Source organism: Macaca nemestrina, chromosome 4 (assembly GCF_043159975.1).
Source record: "Macaca nemestrina isolate mMacNem1 chromosome 4, mMacNem.hap1, whole genome shotgun sequence".
Classification (NCBI taxonomy): Eukaryota; Metazoa; Chordata; class Mammalia; order Primates; family Cercopithecidae; genus Macaca; species Macaca nemestrina.
This window is the reverse complement of record NC_092128.1, coordinates 15,118,065-15,142,444: the sequence shown is the minus strand read 5'-3', so window position 1 is coordinate 15,142,444 and position 24,380 is coordinate 15,118,065. Positions and strand designations below refer to the sequence as shown.

Here is a 24,380-nt window from a genome sequence, read left to right as displayed (position 1 = left end):
TTTTCTCTTATCCAATATGACCGCCAACATGACCAAAAGTTTGTACAAAATAATTGGGGAAAGATTAAAGCCATATTGCAACTTCATTTATTTAAGAAATATTGATAAATACTCCGTGTTCCAGGCACTAGGCAGAGAAATAGAGTGGTGAGTAAGACAAGCTTTTCTATTCAGCTTTGGCCACAGGAGGGAGTGGCAGTGAGGGCCCAGCCTCTCTTGTGTCTTGGTGCCTTTTAATCATCGTGCTTTTGATTTGTGGTGGTTCCAAACGGAGTCAAAAACAATCTGTATTGAAATGGAAGCTCGTTGACAAGGGAAACCAACTCTGTTGTTTATCCTGAGTCAGACTCCCTAATGGGGGAACAGACACTCCCCTGACATGGAGTGGGATCTTGGAACCTTCTTAAGAGACCTTGAAGCGCTCTGTGTCCCCACAGGTGTCGGGGAAGTACACTCCAGCCACACTGGTCACCTTGATCCCAAGGAACCTGGACAGCACCTTGTCATGGCCGAACTTGCTGACCCAGTACCAGGCCCGGCCCCGGATAAGTAAGCCCCTTCCATGTCCCAAACTGGATCGGCATTGCAGTCATGGTGTCATCGAAGGCACTGATGCAGTAAACCCCCAGGGCAGTCCTGGTTCTGGATCAATCTGTGTCTCAACACCAGAGTCCTGCAGGACATTTCCTAGTGGTGCCAAGGATGGGTGCACTCTTATGGGATCCCCGGGACAAGGACAGAGTCAGCTCACTGTGTTGAGGAGACATGGAGCCAAACCAGCATGCAACAGGTAGCCCTCACGGGACACAACCACGAGGCAGTCTTGGCCCTAGCAGGAGGCAGTAATGAGCACCTGGCCCTTGTCATTCACCATCACGGGGAAGGTAGATTCTCTAATAAGGAGTTCACTGGGGTCGGGGACTCTGGGGAGATCTTGTCACTCCATCCATGAGGGCCCTGAAAGCAGCAGTGGGAGTTGTCGCCATGGTTCTCTCAGCTGCTGCAAAGGAAAGTACGGTGAATGAATGAACGACAAGCAAATGGATAAATGCAAGTTACCCTCGTTCTCACAGCGCCATGCCTGATAGAGCTTATAGCCAGACTCATGGAGGTTATATGTAGTTACCTTTCTTGATTTCCCAGACTCTAGAACACTTCATAAGTACAATTTCTAAGAAGAGTCACTCTCTTGATTTATTTTTACTATGCAGACATCACCTCTTATTCTCTCTTATTCTTTCCTTAGCTCCACCAACTTAGATGTTGTCCACAGCTCTGTCCTCCACCACTCAACTCTCCTTTCTTGTAGCCCCTTCCTTGCATCAGGGATTACATTGACAGTTGTCCTTCATTTGTAACAGCTGTAAATGATCTCCATGGTTTACCCCTGGCCTGGACTTTAAATCGATCTGCTTAAGGAGCATCACAGTTATCAGCTGAAATCTATATGGAAGAAATTGAACTTATGTCTACCCGCTCCACGGTTCCTGTTAGAGAAAATACTTAAGCTTACTTTTCCCATCTTTGTCGGGAAGATAGTATATCCTTGAGGGCTTTTCATGTGAAGGTTGTTGGAACTAATACTACCACTGGTTTTCTCAGAGCCTGGGACATTATAATATCAAAAGAGAATTCCTGTACTTTTATCTTTCTTCCTGGTTTCTCAAAATGATAGGTACCACCAAAGTCTTAGAATCACGATTGCCCTCTTCCTCTCTCCGCTTTGCACACTCATTTTTGAACTTTGTCGAGTGCTTGTTCATTTCAGTTTCCATGCCTATTGCCACGAACCTGGGTCAGGATTTTCATCTGGAAACGCTGGATCTCTCATAAACTCCCTTGATAAGAAGCCCTCAAAGCTTCACCACGAATAACACATGAGTGCTTGGGACTTCTTTCATCCTGGTAGCAGAGGTGTCCTGGATCTGCCTTGGGATGGTTTTTTGAGCTTTTCTTTTATTACCTCTCTCAAGACGGATTGAGTATCCCTTCTCTGAAATGCTTGGGATCAGAAGTATTTCAAATTTCAGAGTGTTTTCAGATTTTGGGATATTTGCATATATATAATGCATTATGTGTATATGTGTGTGTGTTTGTGTGTGTATATATATATAAAATGCAGTAAACCCCCAGGGAATCTCCTGGTTCTGGATGTATTTTATTTTATATATATATATATGATGAGATATCTTGGGAATGGGATTCAAATCTAAATATAAAATTCATTTATGTTTCATAATAAGTTGTACACATACCCGAAAGTAATTTTATATAATATTTTAAATAACTTTGTGCCAAAAGCAAAGTTTGTGTTAAGAATTAATGTGTAGAATTTTCAATTTGCAGAGTCACATCAGTGCTCAAAAGGTTTTGTATTTGGGGGCATTTTGGATTTCAGATTTTCTAATTAGCGCTGCTCGGTTTGTACAGACTCTGTTCTGCCTAGGAAATAGGAACACGACCTGTGGTTTCTAGTATCTGTCAGGTCATTTCCTGTAGAATTTCATTCTCTCCCTTTCTTCCCTTCCCTTTTGCCAATTCTCATTACTCTAATTTTAAATTATTAGTAAGAGGCAGTTGAAAGTGTTGCTGTATTTGTTCTCAGGACAATCTTTTTTACAGAAAGCACTGGCCAGGGGATCTTTAGACCCATGAAACATGGTCTCGGTCCATTCTGAAGCCGGGATATGAGCAGGCACACAGCTGAGATGTACACTCTATTGACTGCTCAGGGGGACTGAATAACGCCTTTCTAACTGTTGAAGTTGGTGGAGAGAGGGAAGGAGGAGAATTGTGTTTATTATGAGAATCAAGGAGGCTAGACAAGGAGTTTCAGTTTCAGAATTAGCCCATACTCTATAAGCTCTGGCAGGTAATTGGTTTTCAAATGGTGAAAAGACCCCATTACCCCACTGTGAGTTTAAGGACGACTAGGAGTGAGTATTTCCTCTGTGGGCTCCTTCAGTGCCTGCAGCCCAGACTAGCTAATACTCTGCCCAGTAAGCATGTCCTTCGACTTATCAACGGGGTGGCCAGAGACATGTGCAAAACCACTCTTACCTGGACAAAGGGATGGATTGCTTTGCTGAACAAATCCTGGAAGTGTACTGTTCAATCTCTGAAGAAACTACTTTAGAGACAACAGTTAAGTATTTAGAGAAGGATAAAAATTCATCTCCTAGCTTCGCTTGAGGAGAAGCAGAGGTATGCTTGGCTGGAGAAGGTGTTGGGAGAACAGACAGGTACAGGGCAATATGGCCATTGTAGTTTCATCCGAGGTTTTAGGTGTAGTTGGCATCCATTTTTTTTTCCCTTTACCAGGAATCATAAGGGGAGAGAGGAATGTGATGGATCACCAAGCTGGTGATAGATACTGGTGAGCATAGGGCTGTCCATACACAGGGCAGGTACCTTTCCACTCAACATACCAGCCTGAGCATCTATGACTGTGGGGCAGGGGGTGGGGGTCAGGGCAAGAACTCTCAGGATGAAGAGGCAAGGGTGAAGATTCAGGTTGGGGAATAGTACACATTTCTATTCAAAAGTCAGGAATGACGTAACCGCCTTAAAGCTAAGGAGGAGGTTTAGTTACAAAACGAAAAAATGAAACTATCTACAGACAGCCCCCATCCTGGTTACTTGACCAAAGTTTGAGCTCCCCGGTGGTGGGAGGAGGGAGAGACATGAGTGGAATCAGTGAGAATGAGGCGTGAGATTCCCTGACAGTGAGAAGGCAAAGCAGTTGTATGGGTTCTGTGAGGACAGGATGTAGCCAGCCTCTGTGAAGTGTCCCAGAGGAGGACAGAGATTTCAGGGAATTATGAGAAAGGATTTATGTGCTATGTTTAGAGAAACTGGTCCCAGTCACTGGAGATGTCTGTGAAGATGTCCCAGCTTAAGGCGGCAGCAGAACCATTTGATTTCAAGGGACCATGGAGTTGTAAACAGTGGGCCTCTTAACTGTGGCCAATGTTGACCGAAGACTAGAGAAAACTTCCTAAATGTCTCTGCTTCACTTAAGCACTTTTACAAGATTCTGAGCTTGATTTCAGAGATTCAATTCCAGTGTTTAATTGCTGGACAGCAGTTTGCCTGCTAGTTCAATAGGAAGTAGGCTGTAATTAGTAGAATTTAATGTAATTGAAAGAAGATATAGTAGGTGACATTTCTTTCCCTCTTGAGGTTGTGGAGTAAGGATCATGAGAACAGAAACAGATGGTGCCTTGTCACCACTTACATGACACTTTGAACCAATTCAATCACCTTGGAGCCTAAAGCTCTGACCGATGGTGGTGTCCCGTTCACACATTCCATATGTAATTAAAAACCAAACCATTTACTCAGCTAGAAAAGAAAAACAAAATCCTGATTTTTCTTTCGGTGACTACTTCAATTTCCTTTTTGCAATATCAAATACAAAAATTCTTTTGGAAATTATTTTATTTTTGTTGTTGACGCATCTTCTCTGCTGCTGTTGTGGCTCACCCGCTGGATCTCTGGTGACATAGAGCAAGTTCTTTTATTTCTCAGGTCATAGTTTTCTCACCTGCAGTATAACATGGCATGGATAGTAAATTTCCCTCAGCCCTGATTCCCTGCCTACCTATGGCAGCAAAACAGACAAAATCAGACTCGTGTATGATAAGACCAAAGAAGGATAAATGCGGCTAGATCTAAAGAAAGAATCAGAGTATAAGGAAAATCAGAAACAGAAAAGAGATGAATTGCAAGGAATGCACTTTGGGCACCTGGAGGCTTCAATTCAAACACACGTGTTGTCTTTCACTAACCCAAAAGCTTAACAGCTCAATCTCCTCAGGGTCACCAGAAGCCCCAGGCTGACCACTGCCAGCTTCAACACACAAAGAACATCGGTGACACCTCCCTCCATGCCTGCAGAGCAGGAACATTTGTATTCCAGAAACAGTCAGAGGAGCTCACCTGGATGTCTGGATGTCCCGTGGATGGCTCAGATCTCGTGGGGAGAAGAGACACCTATGTGGAAATGACAAGTGGATGATCTGGAGATGCTATCTATAGGGAGAACGAGTGACTCTCTTTGGGAATATCTTTCTTCCTGCTTCCTTTTGAAAGGGTGATGTTGGCTGGGAGGCTTCTCTGAATACCTAAAGCACACACAGGTGGTGCCTCTCATAAGTTCCTGGGCTATTTCTCATGGAGTTTGGGTGTGCATCCCAGACTGAAGCGATGTAGGCTCTGAGATTTTCCTTCTTCAAGTTTTTTTCCAGTTGTTGGCCTTATGCTCTGCATGATAGCATTCCTCTGTGGTGAGCAAGGGAATCTCTGCAAAGCCTCTACCATGTGTAGTGAGGAACGCTGATAAATATCACAGGAAATGGTGGTTGTCAGAGGTAAAACTGTTTTTAAAATAAGCAGAAACAGTGAGGTCTATGACTACTCTGGGCCTGTTCCATTGGAGCGTCTCCTTGGAAGAGGCTCCTGGGTCTGTGCTGATGATTCAGGAAGAGCCAAAGTTCTGGAATTTGATTCACCAAGAGTTAGGATTACACGCACTCATTCACTGGAACCCATTCACGAGTCCATTTACTTGTGTGCATAGTGATTAATTTGCAGAATTTACTTGTTCCTTTCAGCTATTTGTATGACGTATATGTATACTGTTCATTTGGTACAAAGTGCTTCAAATAATGTATATTTTTAAAGGTTAATATTAGAGAAGAAAAAAACACTGAAAGTAAATGGAGCTAAACATCATATTAGGAAGTTAGAAATAATAGTAAAATAACACCTACCTCAAAAAGCAGAAGAAAGGAAATAATAAAACTAAGAACAGATATGATTTAAATAGAAAGTGGCAAGAACTAAACTCAAAATTGGTTCTTTGAAGAGACAAATCTCTAGTGAGACCGAGTAAGGAGAAAAGAGGAGTGACACAAAGTACCAATAACTAACATCAGGAATGAAAGGGAAAGAAAATGACAGATGATGCGATTATTAAATAATAGTACACAAATGAATAAACAACTTTAAGCCAATGCATTTGAAAATTTAGGTAAAAGACACAAATTGTTGAAAAGTATCATTTTTAAAACTGAACTAAGAAGTTTACCAATAGTTCTGTAACTACTGAGAGAATGCTAGCAGTAGTTAATAACGTTTTTCTGTTGTTGTTTTGTTTTTGTTTTTGTTTTTGTTTTGAGATGGTGTCTCAGTTTGTTGCCCAGGCCAGAGTGCAGTGGTGCAATCTCGGCTCACTGCAACCTCCACCTCCTGGGTTCAAGTGATTCTCCTGCCTCAGCCTGCTGAGTAGCTGGGATTATAGGCGAGCACCACCACACCTGGGTAATTTTTGTATTTTTAGCAGAGACAGGGTTTCACCATGTTGGTCAGGCTGGTCTCTATCGCCTGACCTCATGACCCGCCTGTCTCAACATCCCAAATGGGTTAAAAACTTCTTATAAAGAAATTTCCAGACCAATGTTGGGTGACTTCTTTCAAATATTTAGGGAACAAGTAATTTTAATATTTATGACAACTTCCAGAAAAAAAAGAGGGAGCATTCAATAATGTATTTTATGAGGAAAGATGTAACTTTGATATCAAAACATAACAAGTACACTGGAAGAGAAAACTACAGGCTAGTCTAACTCCTAAATATGGATATAAGAATCCCCAGAACAATATTAAACTTATAACAATAACTTACACGTATCATAATGCACATAATACCAGGACTCAATATTGCTTTAGCATTAGAAAATTAATTTATGAATCCACTCATAGCAGCAGATGAAAAAGGAAAAAAATGATTATTTCACTATTTGAAAAAATACTTTGTATTATACTTAAAGTGTATTCAATAAAATCTTTTAGAAAATAAGAAATAAAGTTGTGACTGGCCGAATAGGAACAGCTCTGGTCTGCAGCTCCCAGCAAGATCAATGCAGAAGGTGGGTAATTCTGCATTTCCAACTGAGGTACCTGGCCATCTCATTGGGACTGGCTAGACAGTGGGTGCAGCCCATGGAGCTGAAGGAGGGTGTGGCCTCACCTCACCCAGGAAGCATAAGGGGTCAAGGAACTCCCTCCCCTAGCCAAGGGAAGCCTCCAGGGACTGTGCCATGAGGAATGATGCACTCCGGCCCAGATACTGCACTTTTCCCATGTTCTTCACAACCGGAAGACCAGTAGATTCCCCGGGTGCCTATGCCACCAGGGCCCTGGGTTTCAAGCACATAAATGTAACACTCACTGTGTTACAATTGCCTGTAGTATTCAGTACACTAATATGCTGTACAGGTTTGTCACCTAGGGGCGATGAGCTATTCCATATAGCCTAGGTGTATAGCAGCTACTCTATATACCATCTAGGTTTGTGTAAGTACACTCTACCACATTTGCACAATGACAAAATCACTTGACAGCACATTTCTCAGAACCTATCCGCATCGTTAAACAACATATGACTGTATAATGCTAGCTTTTTGTAGATGCTTTTTATCAAGTGGCTAAAGTTTCCTCTATTCCCACTTTATAGAGAACTTTTATCATGAACAGATATTGAAATGTGTTAAATGTTTATTATGTATCAACTGATACAATGTAACTTTCCTTCTTTTGTTTGTTAACATGGTGGATTATTTTGATTGACTTTTTGAGATTTAATCAGCCTTGTATTTCTGGCAACAACCCCCCTGAACATGGGGTACATTTTTTTTAATATACTGTAGAACTCTATTTGTTAATATTAAGTTATACATATCTTTACATATCCACACACACCCTGGTTTTGGTATCTCTCCTGGTTTTGGTATCAGTGTAATAATAACTTCAAAAAATAAATTGGGGAGTGTTCTCTCCTTTTCTGTTTTCTGGAAATGATTGTGTAGCATTGGTGTTAATTTCTTTAAAACATGTTAGAATTCTCCAGTGAAACCATCTAAACCTAGAGATTTCTTATTTGGTAGTTTTAAAATTAGGAATTCTATTTTCTTAATGGTTATAGAGTTATTCAAATGGTCTATTCCTGCGTAGTGAGTTGAGTTAGTTTGTGTCGCAGCAGGAACACGGCATTTTGTCCATTTTGTCTAAGTTGTCTAATTTATGTGTGTGGAGTGGTTTGTAATATTCCTTGATTGTCCTTTGTGATGTGCGGTGTCTGTAGTGATATCGCCTGTTTCATTATGATATTTAAAATGTATGTCTTTTCTTTTCCTTTTAATTTCTGCTTGAGTTTGCTAAATTTTCTTAATCTTTTAACAGAGCTATCTCTTTGTTTCATTGATTTAACTATTGTTTTTCTCTTTTAAATGTGTTTCCTGTTCTTATCTTCATTAATCCCCACCGTCTACTTGCTTTCAGTTTATTCTGTTCTTCTTTTTCTAGGTTCCTGAGGTGGAAATCTATTGCTCACTCGAGACTTTTCCTCTTTACCAATGCATGCATTTATTGCTATAAGTTTCCTTCTCAGCACTTTGATATGTCACAGTTTCATGTTTATCCAGTCCAATGTATTTTAATATTTTCCTTGAGACTTCTTTGTTGATGAATATATTATTGTGAAGTGTGTTTTTAAACCTCCAAAAGTTTAGGGATTTTCATATCTTTCTTACGCTGATTACCAATTGGATTCCCTACAATGATTTGTGGTTTTCACTTGCTCTGAATGATTACTATGTCTTTTAAATTGATTGTGGCAAGTTTTAGGGCCTCGGATAGCTCTATCTTGCCATGTGTTTTGTCAGCACTCAAGAAAAAATGTGTATTCTGCTGTTGTTGTGTGGAATATTCTGTAAATGCCAAATTGATTCCTTTGGGGTTAATGGCATTTTGAGTTGTTTTATATTCTTGTTGTTTTTCTTTTTTTTTTTTCCTCTTTTTAAAAATATGAAATGTTCCACAAAATTTTGTGTAATCTATATGCAGGAGCTGTGTTAATCTTGACTACATCATTCTAATTTTAGAAAGTGCTGCCAAAGCCAACACTCCTTGCTGATTTTCTGTCTAGCTCTATCAATTATTGAAAAGGGTATGAGGAAATTTCTAACTATAATTGTGGATTCATCTATATCTCCTTTCAGTTCTGGCAGTTTTCTTTTTTAAAAAAGTCAACAAAAATTTATTTAATTAAGCATAAAGTTATTTTCACATTTATCTACAACTACAGTGAATACACTTCTTGGCATGAAGACACAACCTTTAGAATTTAAAACCTCCCCACCTGCGAGATTACATATATAAAACTCCCACTATTGTTTCTATAAAAGTGGATTAGTTCACCAAATTAAAGTACTTATACTATCTAGAATATAATAAAATGGAAATGATTTACTCATAGATTTCTATTTAAATCATCTTTATTTATAAACTACTATACTAAGAACTATAATTCCTTAAACCTCAATTTGAGAAAAGTGTAATCACTTAAGTAACAGCCGTTACTTAAACTGAAAATAAGATCAGTCTAAATTACTTTTGAAGAGAGCAAAAATATTGTCAGGTTTCTTGCTGTGGTTCTGCTTGTTCAGTAGCAGGCTCCTTGGAAGGCAGAATCAACCCTGAAGGGAACTCGCTTCTACCTTCAGAATGTGGGGTTGGGGTAAAATCCAGGTCTTGGGTGAAGGTAAGGAGGAAAACCCCTCGGTGGATAGATGTTTCTCACTGCAAATGGAGCACGTGGTGGACCTGGGAAATCCCTTGGTGGATAGTAATAACCTTGAGACACTCCAAACATGGTTCCTGGAGGAGGTGGGGGGAAAGGAGGTCCTCTTCTCATGAATGGGCCTCTTGTATTCACAGGAAACAGTGGACCTCTGATTGGAGCCAGAGGTGGAGGAACAAAGCTGGTGCCAGTTGCTTCATTTTTAGCAGGGAGAGATGAATCAGGCACATTTAAATTACCAGGATCATCTTTGGCATCATTTCTACTGGATTCCATTTCTGAAGGCATTGACCCATCCATTTTAACCAAAGAAGGCGTATTAAAACTTCCGAGTTCTGCTGGCCCAGACAGTCCATCAGAATTAGAAGAAAATCTGTCTTCCCTTTGTGGAGGAAGAGCTGAATCAGGATGTGATTGTCCTGGTGGAGGAAACGTCATCTTACGGTCCTGTTCCCACGGAGACGACAGGAACCCACTGTCAGAAGGAGCCCTGTGAGGATCGGTTAATGTATCGCAGCCTGGTTCTCCTCTTTCATTGGTAATCTGATGGTCCAGAGGATTCCCTGGGCCTCTTGGGCCTCTTCCTTCTCCTGCCGGAAGCACAGGTGCAGGTATGAGTGGACCCTCCAACACAGTTTGAGGAGACAGAAAAGCTCTCGTTTCAGATGAAGGCTGACCCAATGGTGAGGGACCACATGGGGAATGCCCTCTGCCAAATGCTGTATTTGAAACATCAGGTGCACAAGGATCTTTTTGTAAAAGTTCAAATTTAAACTCTGTTTCAGTTAATTTTTGTCTGTTGTGAGCATTTTCTTTCCTTAAATCATTGAGGTTTCTTTCAGCAGTCTGAGCTGCCAACCAATTATCATGTCCTTTTTTCTCGTAGGAAATAACCTGCCTTTGATAAAAATTAATAGTTCTCTTCAATTCTTCTTCAAGATCTTTGGCTAGCTTTCCATAGGTCTCCAGCCCTTCAGTGGTATGGCTGATCTTTTTTTCCACTTTAGAAAGTTTCTCTTCTTCCTGTATCTGGGAATTTTCCTCTACTGTCAATTTCCTGTGGAGTTTCACTTCATTTTCTTGATAGAATTCAGTTATTATTTTAAGTTTCTGTTGAAGCTTCTGATTCTCACTTTCAAAATACATGTTTTCTGACTGCAAAGATGCTTGTTGAGTCTGAAGATTTTTAATATGCTCTGTAAGCTCTTCCTTTGTTTTATCAACTTCAGATAACTCAGTAACAATGTGGTTTCTTTCTCCTTCTAAGGTTTTTAAAGAAACATTTAACTCAGCAGCATGAATCAGTTTTTTCAAAGCTCCTGTTGGAGGATCATCTAAGTAAGCACCATTTTCCGATTCACCGTTCACTTCTAATTCCGAGTTATCATCAACCGTTATGTCCTCTCCAAGCACAGCAGCCCGATCTTTCATCTTTAGCAAGCGTCCAGTCAGAGTCTTGATGTGATTTTCTTTATCATTTAGAACTTGTTCTGCGTGTGCTTTGGAGTCTTCAAATGTTATTTTCTGTTTATTAAGTTCACTCACTTGTTCTTTCCATACTTCAGCTTCTTGCAAAAGCCGCTTCTGGCTTTCCTGAAGTTGAGAATTTTCATTCAAAGCATCTTGTATTGCTATCTCGCGTCGTTCTTCACTCATGTTAAAGATCTTGCAGATGATTTTGGCTTCTGCTATTTGTGATTTCAGGGATTTTGACTCATTTTCTAGAGACTGTATCCTTTTTGAGATATCCGCCATCAATTCATCTTGTTGAGAATGTTTAGATTTCTCTTCTTTGAACTCTTTTTCTAGACAGAGGATTTCATCCTCAAGTTCAGAATTGGACCTGTTCAGCTTTTCACAAGTTGCCTCCAAACTTCGTGCTTCTGCTGCCACCTTCTCAAAGCTGGCATCCTGTAAAGATGACTCTGCTTCATAGGCTTCGTACTCTTTTTGAATAAGGCTAAATTTTTCAAGTAGTTTACATTTTTCTTCAATTAGTCCAGAAAGCGTTGCAGCAGGTTGTTTTTCTCTTCCCACATAAAGCCGACTCCTAACGGATCTAAAAGCTCTCCACAGAAAAAGGAGAACAGCAAAAAATCCAACGACAGCTGCACATACCACCAGTTCCCATGGAAAACCATGAGGATTCGAATATGGTCTCCTACTTTCAGGCAGTGCTGCCACAACCCTGCGTAGCTCCTCCAGGACCAGCCCCAGATAGGGCTGAGGGGTAGCGCCCGGCTCCTCCATAGCGCCGAGGCTGCTCTGGGGTCTCCGCAGTAACACTGGTCACAACAAGCGGTGGAGAACACGCAGCCTGGGGTCTGGAATCCGAATCCGCACGCGGCCACCAAGCGGAGCGGACCACTGCGGAGCCAGCTGCGGGGGGAGCTTGGGAACGCGGGCACCTCACAGGCCTCACAGGCCCATGCTGCTGTCCCCTCATCCCTCCTGCCCCCTTGTTACACTTTACATCCTGAGGCAGCGCAGGTCCGAGTCCCATGCGCCTTAGTTTTGGCAGTTTTCTCATCACATATTTTGAAGCTCTGTTTTTTGGTGAACTAACTTTTAAAATTGCTGTCTTCTTCATGGATTAAACCTTTGATCATTATATAATCTCTCTGTTTCTGGTAATTTTCTTTGCTTTAGCTGATATACATACAGGCACTTTTGCTTTCCTTGCATTAATGCTTGCGCAATATACCTTTTTTCATCCTTTTAAATTGTCCTGACCTGTGTTGGTAATTTTCAAGTGAGTTTCTTGTACACAGCATACAAGAAACATATACGAAAGGGTCATACATTTAAATACACTCTCCTATTATCTGTCTCTTAATTGGTAGACCATTCATAATCAAACGCATTATTGATACTTTAGTACATAAGCCTGACATTTTTTATTTACTTTTATGTAAAATTTTTATTTTAAAATTTTATCTATTTTATTTTTAATGTAATGCTATACAACCTTCTTTCTATACTCAAAATTTTAATTAAAATATTACTAAAAATTTCTTAATGATTTTATTTCATGGGAAAGAGACTCAGTGAGGAATGTGAAGTATGTCTTACAAGTATTTCTCATTTTGCAGGACACTGTCTGGGTGTCCCTCTCCCATGAATGATCATTGGTGTGGTTTATCTTTATGCTTTGAGAAAACAAGTCTGTAGTATGTTACTATATTCTGCTATATAAAGATACTCTTCAACTTATGATAGGATTATGTTCCAATAAACCCATCAGAAGTTGATACTATTCTAAGGTGAAGATGCTGTTTTTTGTTTTTGTTTTTGTTTTTGTTTTTTTTAATGTAGACTCTTGTCGTGTTGCCCAGGCTGGAGTGCAGTGGCTATTCTCAGGTGTGCTCATAGTGCACTATATTCTCAAACTCTTCGAGCTCAAAGAATCCTCCTGCCTCAGCTTCCTGAGCAGCTGGGTCTGTAGGCACACACCCCTATACCTGGCTTGAAGATATGTTTAATAAACCTAACCTACCAAACATCATAGCTTATCCTAGCCCACCTTAACCATGCTCAGAACACTAACATTAGCCTACAGTTGGGCAGAATAATCTTACACAAAGCCTATATTATAGAAAACTGTTGAATATTTTATGTCATTTATTGAGTACTGTACTGAAAATAAAAAACATAATAGTAGCATGGGTACTTGAAATATGGAAATATGGTTTCTACTCAATGAATATTTCTTTCCCACCATCGTGCCGTTGAAAATCTTAAGTGAAACCATTGTAAGTTGGTGACTGTCTGTATTTGTTCGTTTATTTTACTACTTTCCCTTTTTCTTTTAATGGTTGAAAGACATGATAAGGTAAAATATTATTGCCTAAAAATACTCTGCTGCTCTGGAAAATAAAAAGGCAGAAGTTTCCAAGAAATCATTCAAGAGATATAAAAATCGTATGAAAATGAGATAATTAAAGAATAAATCTGCAATTATGCATGTTGTAAAATACAAATAGGAGGCTGAAAGAGAGGCTATAGATCACAGTGAAAATGAAAGCAGAAAGAAAGTAGGAATGGAAATATTTACATAGGAGTTGTGAGATATAGTATCTTATTCTTGTTCAACACTAAATAGTTTTCAAGTCTAGCAGAGGACTTGGAAATTTTAAGCTACTCAACAGTGAATCTCAGAGATTTCTTCATTCATCTCACAGTTAGTCTTATATAAATATACAGCTCTGTAATGATTATATGTATCAATTTTTTTTTCCAGTCAAGGAATTTTCCTCTTCCTGTTCATTTCTCTGAAAAATACCACTTGGTACTAGATGATGTAAATGGCTAGGATTGAACTGGTTACTTAGGGTAATAGGCTGACATCTTGTTTCAGCAATTAAACAATAAAAAGGATGTTCTTTATTAAGATATGAATTTGTTTCCTAAAGAAATTGGTTCTGTAGATTTCCATAGCATTAAGTATGTTGATAATTCAAATGCCTCATCACTGAACAAAAATGCTCAACCTCAGAGACTGTCCTTGCACATAAATTTGTTTCTTATTTTCAGTTGAGTATTGGCCAACTCATATCAAACACTATTGGTAGATTTTTTTTTTCAAGATGGCAATTTGAGGCTTTTAGCATGCCACAGCCACTTGGAAATAGCAAGGCAGTACATAAAGATAAATACTGTGAGCTTTAATTCAAGAAGGAAAATGGAGATCCACTGGAATTGTGAAGAACACTCCAGATCCCGAGGAGGAGAATGCTGGCAAACAGCCACCATAATGCTGTCCAGCTGATAAAAGTGAATGAAGTCCCAGCACATGAGAGGTAGAAGCTTCCCGCTGTAACTCACGTTTCCACTGAGGATCTGAGCAACCCAGGCTGAGAGAGAGCACTTTGTTTCTCTCAAATCCTGGAGCTAACTTCGTGAGAGGCTTGGAAACACTGACAGAGACAGATACTGGAAAAAACCACAGGCATTTTCCCAGCCCCAGGACAGAGAACAGGACACCATTTTTAATTTGTGTGCATCTAAAGTCAGCTGTTCTTTGGCAACCCAGCAGAGTGACCATGCAGGCATTTTAGTATTGGGACAGAGACTGGAGCACCTGCTCTGGATCAGGGTAGGGTCCTCCACAGACAGAACCGTGGAAAACATCTCAACAGTAGGCACTGGAATTGTGCTTTCCCCAGTCACAGGCCTTGGGCGGGAGGAGAGCTGCTACGGCTGTGGTTTCTCCTGGGCAATGAGACTTTCAGCCAGGGCTAGTTTGATGAACTAGAACTGGTCTGTGTGTGTTATTGCTGGGTGTCCCAGCCTACTTTCCTGAGACTGTGGTGTAGCAGGGCCTTCTTCATTCTACACATGAGCAGATCTCCAAGTATTTAAAGCACTTGCTCGCATGGGCTAGCAGCCTGGCTTGCCCCTTCCTTCCTGTGCAGAGATCCTCGTGCAAGGGGACCATCTCCACTCCATGCCCAGGCAGATATCCAGGGATTCAGAGTGCCCATTAGCGTGATTCAGCAGTCTGAGCTGCTCCATTCTTCTGGTGCAGAGATTGCAGTGCAGTGAGACCTTCTCTGCTTCACAGATTTCCAGGTATTTGGAGCACCTGCCTGAGCCACCCCGTCCTTCCTGTGCAGTGATAGTGGTGCAAGGAGACCCTCTCCACCCCACAACCAGGCAGATCTCCAGGCATTTGCAGCAGCCACTCTCCTGGATTAGGAGATTAGGCTGGCTCTGACACTCCTATGCAGAGAATTTGGGGCCAAGGAGGTTTCCTACCTCCATGCCGAGGCATGCCTCTGGACACTTGGTGGCTGCCCACTGGACTCTCCCTCAGAGCTGGTGCTTGTGCCTATCATTGGGGGACCTGTAGATGGACTTGCCAGGTCCAGCCCCACCCAGTGTTTTCCCGGTAAACAAGGATCAACTATATACCCAGCCACACTGGCAGCAACCTGCTGTTACCCATAAGCGCCATCTTCTGGCTTGTAGGTCAAAGTACCCAGCCCAATATAAAACATGCAGACAAAAGTGCACAAGGTTATGGAAGCAAAGCCAAAAGGCCCTACCCAGCATTATCCTCCGTCACACCCTCTAGGGAGAGGAGGAAAGGGAAAGGGAAAGGAACAGAAAAAAATATATATAGGGAAAGGAAGAAAAATTAAAAATCCGAGCTCTGGCTGGCAAGATGGCCGAATAGGAACAGCTCCGGTCTGCAGCTCCCAGTGAGATTGACACAGAACGTGGGCGATTTCTGCATTTCAAACTGAGGTACCCAGTTGTTTTTTTTTTCATAACTCAGTTATTTTTTTTTTTCATAACTCAGTGGCACCTGGAATGCCAGTGAGACAGAACCGTTCACTCCCCCTGGAAAGGGGGCTGAAGCCAGGGAGTCAAGTGGTCTGGCTCAGTGGGTCTCACCCCCACAGAGCCCAGCAAGCTGAGATCCACTGGCTTGAAATTCTCGCTGCCAGCACAGCAGTCTGAGCTCTACCTGGGATGCTCAAGCTTGGTTGGGGGAGGGTCATACACCATTGCTGAGGCTCAAATAGGCGGTTTTACCCCCACAGCGTAAACGAAGTCGCTCTGAAGATTGAACCGGGTGGAGCCCATCACAGCTCAGTAAGGCCACTGTAGCCAGACTGCCACAGCTCAACAAGGCCGCTGTGGCCAGACTGCCTCCTTTCTGGGCAGAGCATCTCTGAAAAAATAAAAAATTTTTAAAAAGGCAGCAGCCCCAGCCAGGGGCTTATAGATAAAACCCCCGTCTCCCTGGGACAGAGCACCTGGGAGAAGGCGTGCCTGTGGGTGCAGCTTCAGCAGACTTAAACGTCCCTGCCTGATGGCTCTGAAGAGAGCAGCAGACCTCCCAGCACAGGGTTCACGCTCTGCTAAGGACCAGACTGCCTTCTCAAGTGGGTCCCTGACTTCTGTGTCTCCTGATTGGGAGACACGTCCCAGTAGGGACCAACAGATACCTCATACAAGAGAGCTCTGGCTGGCATCTGGCAGGTGCCTTTCTGTGACAAAGCTTCCAGAGGAAGGAGCAGGCAGCCATCTTTGCTGTTCTGCAGCCTCCGCTGGTGATACCCAGACAAACAGGGTCTGGAGTGGACCTCCAGCAAACTCCAGCAGACCTGCATCAGAGAGGCCTGATTGTCAGAAGGAAAACTAACAGATGGAATAAAATAGAATCAACATCAACAAAAGGATGTCCCCTCAGAGACTACATCTGAAGGTGCCAACATCAAAGACCAAAGGTAGATAAATCCACGAAGATGGGGAGAAACCAGCACAAAAAGGCTGAAAATTCCAAAAACCAGAATGCTGCTTCTCCTCCAAAGGATCACAACTCCTCACCAGCAAGGGAACAAAACCCAACGGAGAATGAGTTTGACGAATTGACAGAAGTAGGCTTCAGAAGGTGGGTAATAACAAATTCCTCTGAGATAAAGGATCATGTTCTAACATGGAATGCAAGGAAGCAAGAACCTTGAAAAAAGGCTAGATGAATTGCTAACTAGAATAATCAGTTTGAGAAGAACATAAATGACCTGGTGGAGATGAAAAACACAGCACAAGAACTCCATGAAGCATGCACAAGTATCAACAGTTGAATCAGTCAAGTGGAAAAAAGGCTATCAGAGATTGAAGATCAACTTAATGAAATAAAGGGAGAAGACAAGATTAGAGAAAAAGGAATGAAAAGGAATGAACAAAGCATCCAAGAAATATGGGACTATCTGGGACTATGTGAAAAGACCAAATCTACGTTGGATCTTGAGCAGGACTTTGATGTTGCTTTGAGTGCTGCCAACTTAGATGAAGGCCCTCATCCTATAGCTGTAAAGCAGAGCCAAAGCAGCAACTTCTCTAAATCATGCCTTTATAGGAAACTTGAGAGCAGAGATTCAAAAGAAGTAAAGACCCATGAGGTGAGAGAGAGACTCTGGTTTTAAGGGTAGAGTCAGAATTCTCTGGTCATGACTCCATTTGGTGAGTTGATTATTGACCCAGGAATGGATGAAATCCTGATGAATTGGGTTTTATTGTGCTTCCTAGTATACTTTTTTTTTTTTTTTGCATTTTTTTGGCAGATTTCTTATTAGCCTTAACCATCTTGAGGCTGGGGATCTTGCCATAACTCAGTTTTTGGTAAGGGGTCTGTAGGTCCTGATGTCCTTTTGTGAATAGAGTTGTTTTGTTTTGTGGTATTCTTTTAAAGCAGGGTCTGGAGGCATGTGGCACAGCCTAGGAGGAGATATGAAGTGACCGAATGTCCTTCTCTGTGTGGTATGAGCCAAATGGAAAGGCACCTGTACTGTGTGTGGCCTGAAGAACTTTGAGGAACCTAATTATTTCTTTTCTCCAGTGGAAGGTCATTAATTTATGGACATCCCAGAGGATTAGGTTGGAGAAGCCTGTACAAGTATTCAGTGGGCTACCTCTAGTAGCTTATCAATCTGTGTATCTCTTTCTTAGAAAGGGGAGCCTAAGAGAAGAAAGGTAGTATTTGCTTTGGAAAGATATTTCTCTGTAGTCTAGACATTTCTATAGCCCAAAACATCTCATTCTGGGAAGGCTGTTGGGTTTTATACTTTTAATAATCATTTATTTTATGAAAGTCACGAATGTAATGAGATGTTAATTATAGCTTCATATACTTCATATACTTCATATACTTCATATACTTCATGTATTGATGAAAACAAAACTCTGGTGTATGCCAAGAGTCAAAGTCCATTTTAGTACAATATTATGAACTAAAGAGTAGGTAAGTTTGTTTCTCTCACACTAAAAGTAAATTGGTTTGGGAAATTTTTATGGATAACATAAGTAGAGAGCATACTGACCAGTCAATTGCTTCATGGGAAGGGTAACATAAATATCTCTTTTAAATTAAAACCAGGGCAAGAGGCTGTGTTTGCCACAATGGGAACCATTTCACTGTTTCAGTTGGTGATCAGGAGCTGAAAGCTTTTCTAAATGGCCACAACAGACAGACACAGAACTTAAAATGTCTAGAGTTCATTTAAGATAGGAGTGACTTTAATTCCCTTTAGCAGTGCCTGTTATTCCATTTTAACAATATTTGTGAGCAGTAGGAGCTTTGATGGTTCCATTTAGTGTGACCAACCACTGACGCTTTGATTTTTTCTGAAACTGTTTCAAAATACTAATTTTTCAAATAAGTCGGGACTATAAGGCACTCAAGGGAGGAAATATAGGCAGGGTCATTTTAAATAAAGGTAGGGTCATCTTTAAGACTGGTGGCTGTGTCTCATGCCTGTAATCCCAGCACTCTGGGAGACCAAGGCAGGTGGATCACGTGAGGCCAGGAGTTCCAGATGAGCCTGGCCAATATGGCCAAACCCTATCTCTACTAAAAATACAAAAATTACCTGGGCATGGTGGCAAACACTTGTAGACCCAGCTATCTGGAAGGCTCAGGCAGGAGAATCACTGGAATGCAGAAGGCGGAGATTGCAGTGAGCTGAGATTGCACCACTGCACTTCAGCCTGGGCAACAGAGTGGGACTCCATCTCAAAAACAAACAAAACCAACAACAACCACCACCACAAAATCCCACTGCTTTAAAACTTAAAAGTGACCACTGTTATTTCCATAAAGTATTCTAGGGTGATTTCTGTCTTTTGAAATGTCTCCAGTTCGCTGGGAATTTAGGTTTTACAGCTATTGGAGCTAATAACCTATAGGAACATATGTGGTCCCTTGTCCAATGCTCTCAGACACAATGATGGGAGTTGGGCATCCTTAAAAATGGTAAAATCCTTGAGTGTAAGATCTGCTTCCTCTAAGACTCCATCAAGCTCTTATTTTGAAGCACGGAATCTTTAAAACCCTCCAGTCTAGGTTGGATACGGTCTTGGTATCGGAAAAGAAATCAATTATATATGCTGAGCGAAGTGTTCCTTGGATGAACGACCTTTACTGTAAAGTAACTGCTTTTTTTATATAACTAGGAATAACCTGATTGGTTTTGGCAGTTGGACTCTGCTTGCACTGTGATTCAGTAGTCAGACACATAGTCTAATGCAGGCAGAGTCACAGGCGATGGCAAATCCAGTAACTGTATAGAACAGTATGTTGGCTGAGAGTGTGGGCTCCGAATTCTAGGGTTGGAAACGTGGATTCACTGTTTACTAGTTCTCGGCAAAATGAAGAGAGTAATTGTACTTCTTTGTAGGAATGTTGTGAGCATAAATCAATATAAAAGCACTTAAAACAGTTTCTGAAAAGCAGCAGTTATACTTACACTGATATCCCTGGCAGTAAATGTGGTCTGGAAAATAGATTTTTAGGGTCACCGCTTCAGTGGGATTATATAATCATATAAATGCCCAATATATTTTTTTGTTATAACTCCCCTGTCTGCTACAATAGTTCAGACTAAACTGAATCTTCCCATATGTAACTTTACTAATTCAAACCTGAACAGTCCTCAAAGCCCATACATTTTAACTACCTGTTCAAATGATTGGTTATTTAAGACAAAAACTATGTGGCTGGGGGTAGACTGCAAGATACTATTAAAAGAAATATCATTTGTGAGGGTGAATCAGTCTCAGGCATTGAATATATGTTTATCTAAGTGAAGCACACAGCTGTTTAGGTTTCAGTCTGCAGACCCAGGAAAGCATTGTTCCAACTGAATGTCAAACCTAAGTGCTGAGAATTTGTTTTTAATCATTGCGAGTGTCCTAAAATGGCTTGGTTCTCCGTCGTGAGGCCAATTACACTGGACTTTAATTTCCCAATCTCCACCTAAGTTTTTCTTTTTTAGCAACAGAGAGTGATATGGCTAGGCTTTGTGTCCCCACCCAAATCTCCTGTTGAATTGTAATACCTAGGTGTTGAGGGAGAGAGCTGGTTGGAGGTGATTGGATCACGGTGGTAGTTCCCCCCATGCTGTTCTCGTGATAGTGAGTGAGTTCTGAAGAGATCTGGTGTTTTATTCAGTGTTTGGTAGTTCCTCTCTTGCTCTCCCATCTCTCGCCTGCCACCATGTAAGAAATGCTTGCTTTCCCTTTTGTAATGATTGTAAGTTTCCTGAGACTACCCGAGGCTTGCAAAGTTGTGAGTCAATTAAACATCTTTCCTTCATAAATTACTCAGTCTTGGGTATTTCTTCATAGCAATGTGAAAATGAACTAATACAGAGAGTTAGTTGTTTTAGGGCTATTAAGGGCCTAGGAATAAAAAGCAGTGGCTTTGTTGTTGTTAATTCTCCCCTTCCATCTGTAATGCACAATAAAGATGACTGGCTTTTTTGCAGGTTATTCTTCATGAAAAGGACAATACATTCAAGGATATTTTATAAATTTGTTGGTAGCCTAGGGAAAAGAAACAAAGGGATCATTCTTACTGAATTTTAAAACAGAAATGGCTCATCAAACGGCTCCATGGGGCTGCCTTTGGGTTTTTCCCCTTGATAGGAGGTAATATGATATTTGAAGTGGTGACTGGGAGGCTGCCCCTTAGAGTAAGCTCTAGGTCACTCCTCAGGGTGAGGACTTTTTCTCTCCATCTGTTACTCCACTTCTTTGTTCTCTAGATCTCCAGCTTGAGAGATAGTTTACAATTTCTATCTTAATTTTTTCTGAACACCATTTTTCCCAACCTATGCTTAACATTTCAAAATAATGCTCTCTCCCTTTATCATCTTGAAGAGTTTATAGAGACGATGGTTATATTTTTATGAAAAAAGTTTCTCATGGCTTTCCCAAATGAAAAGCGAATCAGTACAAAGAGCTGTGTGTAGAAAATGTAAGCTGAGTACGGCACCAAAGTATCTTCCTATGAGAACTGGGAAGTGCACCGATCTTGCACAAGAAGACATTTCAAAATGGAAGCCAGGCATGGTACTAAAGACCTTGTATCAGGAACAAGTTCATGAAAATAATATCATGAGAAGTGCAATCATGCCATGCTTTTAAGGAGATAGCATCAACTGAAAAGTAGCTCTCCTTCTTTGGAAACCTTGGCCACATCTAACGTCTTGGCTGACCTGCTGTTCACGTGCTTGCCACGTGCTGCTGAGGACATATTGGGGGGGCACTTTTGATCTTAGATGAATCAGTGTATCAGAGATGTATCTGAGCAATACTCAGAAAGTTCTGGCTTCTATTTCAAAGCTCCTGGTGAAGACAGCCTAGGGGGCTGGATAAATAATTTATCATAGGAAACTAGGTTAGATTCAATAAGTGGGACAACAATTTGAAGTAGGCTAATAGCATCTTTTTGTTTTCTTCTATAGAAATGGAGACTAACATATCAGATGTACCTGCATGAGGGTGCCAGGTATAGGCACCTCAGCTGTCTTGTTTTGGAGTTGGGAGACCACATAAAATAATTTGAATGTTTTTGGGGGGTTCTTAATTTTTCATTATTGTTATTGTGGGATGTATCTCTGTTCCAGAACCTAATAACATGGCAGAATAGGAAAAATGTTAATTCAAAATGAAAGTGTCTACACTGTAGTTAACTTTGGCTGGAAATGTTAATTAGTAGAGGAGAGGAATTGACACAGAAATATAGTAGAAATAGGGCCCAAGAAATGTCAGATAAATAATTGTTTCCTCAAAATACAGAAACCCTTGAAAATAGCTTATACTACTCTCTGACATAAGTCCCTAGGAAAAGGAGAAATAAGAATTAATGGAAAATTCACTTTCACAATGCAACCTGTATTCAGAAGCTAAAAATAGGAGAATGGTTCTAATTGCACTAAAGCTTCTTTCTGGAATAGTGAAACCATTTTCTTGAATAGGGATAAATAAGAGAGGTCTTTTTCTTCTTCTTCTTCTATTTTTTTTTAGATGGAATTTCACTCTTTTGCCCAGGCTGGAGTGCAGTGGCACGATCTCAGCTCAGGGCAACCTCCCCTCCCGAGTTCAAGTGATTCTCCTGCCTCAGATTCCCAAGTAGCTGGGATTACAGGCATGCGCCACCACACCGGGCTAATTTTTGTATTTTCAGTAGAGACGGGGTTTTGCCATGTTGGCCAGGCTGGTGTCAAATGCCAGACCTCAGGTGATCCGCCTAAAGACAGCAAACATATACAATAGTTGGAAATCCTCATCTAGTCTTCTCCCATGATCATACATTCTTATTAGTAATGTATTAATCCTATAGCCCCCTACACGAAAACTGATATGTGACAGGCCCTGCCCTTGGGGCTGTAGATACACTGTGAATAGGGCAGGTCTAGTCCCTGCCCCTGTGAAGTTTCCATGTAGTGAGAAAGAGAGATTTTAAACAAATAATTACAAATGGGATGACTGATATTTAAAGGAAGTTACAGGTTTTATGGGAGCATGAGGCTTAGAGACATGGCTCGAGGAAATGACCTCTGGGTTAAGAGCTGAAGAAAAAAAAAAAGAAAACCTTAAAAAATACTGATACCCCAGTCCAAATTAATATAGAGAAGTGCCGTCCCTTCTCCAAGGCCACCACTAGCTCATAAAATGCCTCTGCGTGAATTAGAGAATGTGGCTCTTGCTATCCTGGCTGGCTCAATGGCGCACCCCAGTGGCCCACCTTTGTGTGTGACCCAAATGGCACGTCCACAAAGTGTGTCCCTTCCCCATGGGGCAGGTTTTGTTTTATCAAAAACACTATTTCACCGAATTTAGCTGATGGAGAAAATATAGGTTGAAGTCACTCACATTTCAAAAGATTGCAGACAAGTCAAGATTAATTAATTCCTGGTTAAAGATAATTAAAGATTTAACAGGAAAAAAGAAAAAGTGAAAATGTTTCAATTTCCTATGATAAAATATAAATGATATATGATTCCTCACTCTGAAAATATAACTCTAAAAAGAACATGTTTCTAGTTGACTTTTGTTGTTCTACCCAAAAGGAAGCCCAAACATCAGAAACTTCTCTACTCTATTGTGAAGTGGAGGGAAGACCAGTTGGAAGAAAGGAATGACCCGGAAGCACAGAACAGTCTGTAGAGATGATGATGAGGGTTGCATTTGCACAGCTGAAATGTGGGCATCACAGCTGCAATAATGACAGCGAGGGACAGAGGTGGGAGGCAAAGCTGGAAACACTCGCAGAGACCAACTCACGGAAGACTATGTTGGTATGCAAGCTGTGGCGTAAATTTTAATACAGTTTGTATCTATCTTGTTTAAAAGGTGTCATGCTTATATAGGGTAGAAAACATATGTGGTAGAAATACAATACTAAATTACTAACATATGTGGTAGAAATACAATACTAAATTACTAACAAAGAGCTTATAAGAAAAACAACAGGAATCGCCCAAACCCTACTCCCTCTTTATCTCCCCCATTTCTCTACTCTTTCAATCCTACTCTCCCTAAGAAACTATTTCAAAACTTAAAAAAAAAACAAGTCTTTTACTTCTCTTTATTTTTCTTTTCTGTTCCTTCCTTTCTTCCTTTCTTTTTCTTTCTTCTTTTCTTTGTCTTTCTCTCCCTTTCTTTCCTTCCTTCCTTCCTTCCTTCCTTCCTTCCTTCCTTCCCTCTCTCCCTCCTTCCCTCCCTCCCTCCCTCCCTTCTTTCTTTCTTTCTTTCTTTCTTTCTTTCTTTCTTTCTTTCTCTCTTTCTTTCTCTCTTTCTTTCTCTCTTTCTTTCTTTCTTTTCTTTCTTTCCTTCTGACAGAGTCTTGCTCTGTTGCCCAGGCTACAGTGCAGTGGTGTGATCGCGGCTCACTGCAATCTCCACCTGCTGGATTCCAGAGATTCTCCTGCCTCAGGCTCCC

General features: G+C 41.0%; 1 non-coding gene and 2 pseudogenes across 1 annotated transcript; all 3 read right to left on the bottom strand.

Annotated features, from left to right (window-relative positions):
• Positions 1 to 167: 167 nt before the first annotated feature.
• On the bottom strand, positions 168 to 2,023 carry LOC139362511 (TRPM8 channel-associated factor 2-like; annotated as a pseudogene).
• Positions 2,024 to 8,862: 6,839 nt separating this feature from the next.
• Positions 8,863 to 8,965, bottom strand: LOC139363046 (U6 spliceosomal RNA). Its single transcript, XR_011622930.1, has one exon. It is a non-coding gene; the product is annotated as a U6 spliceosomal RNA (small nuclear RNA).
• A 348-nt stretch (positions 8,966 to 9,313) lies between these two features.
• LOC105471170 (cTAGE family member 15-like) lies at positions 9,314 to 24,134 on the bottom strand (annotated as a pseudogene).
• Between the last annotated feature and the right edge of the window lie 246 nt (positions 24,135 to 24,380).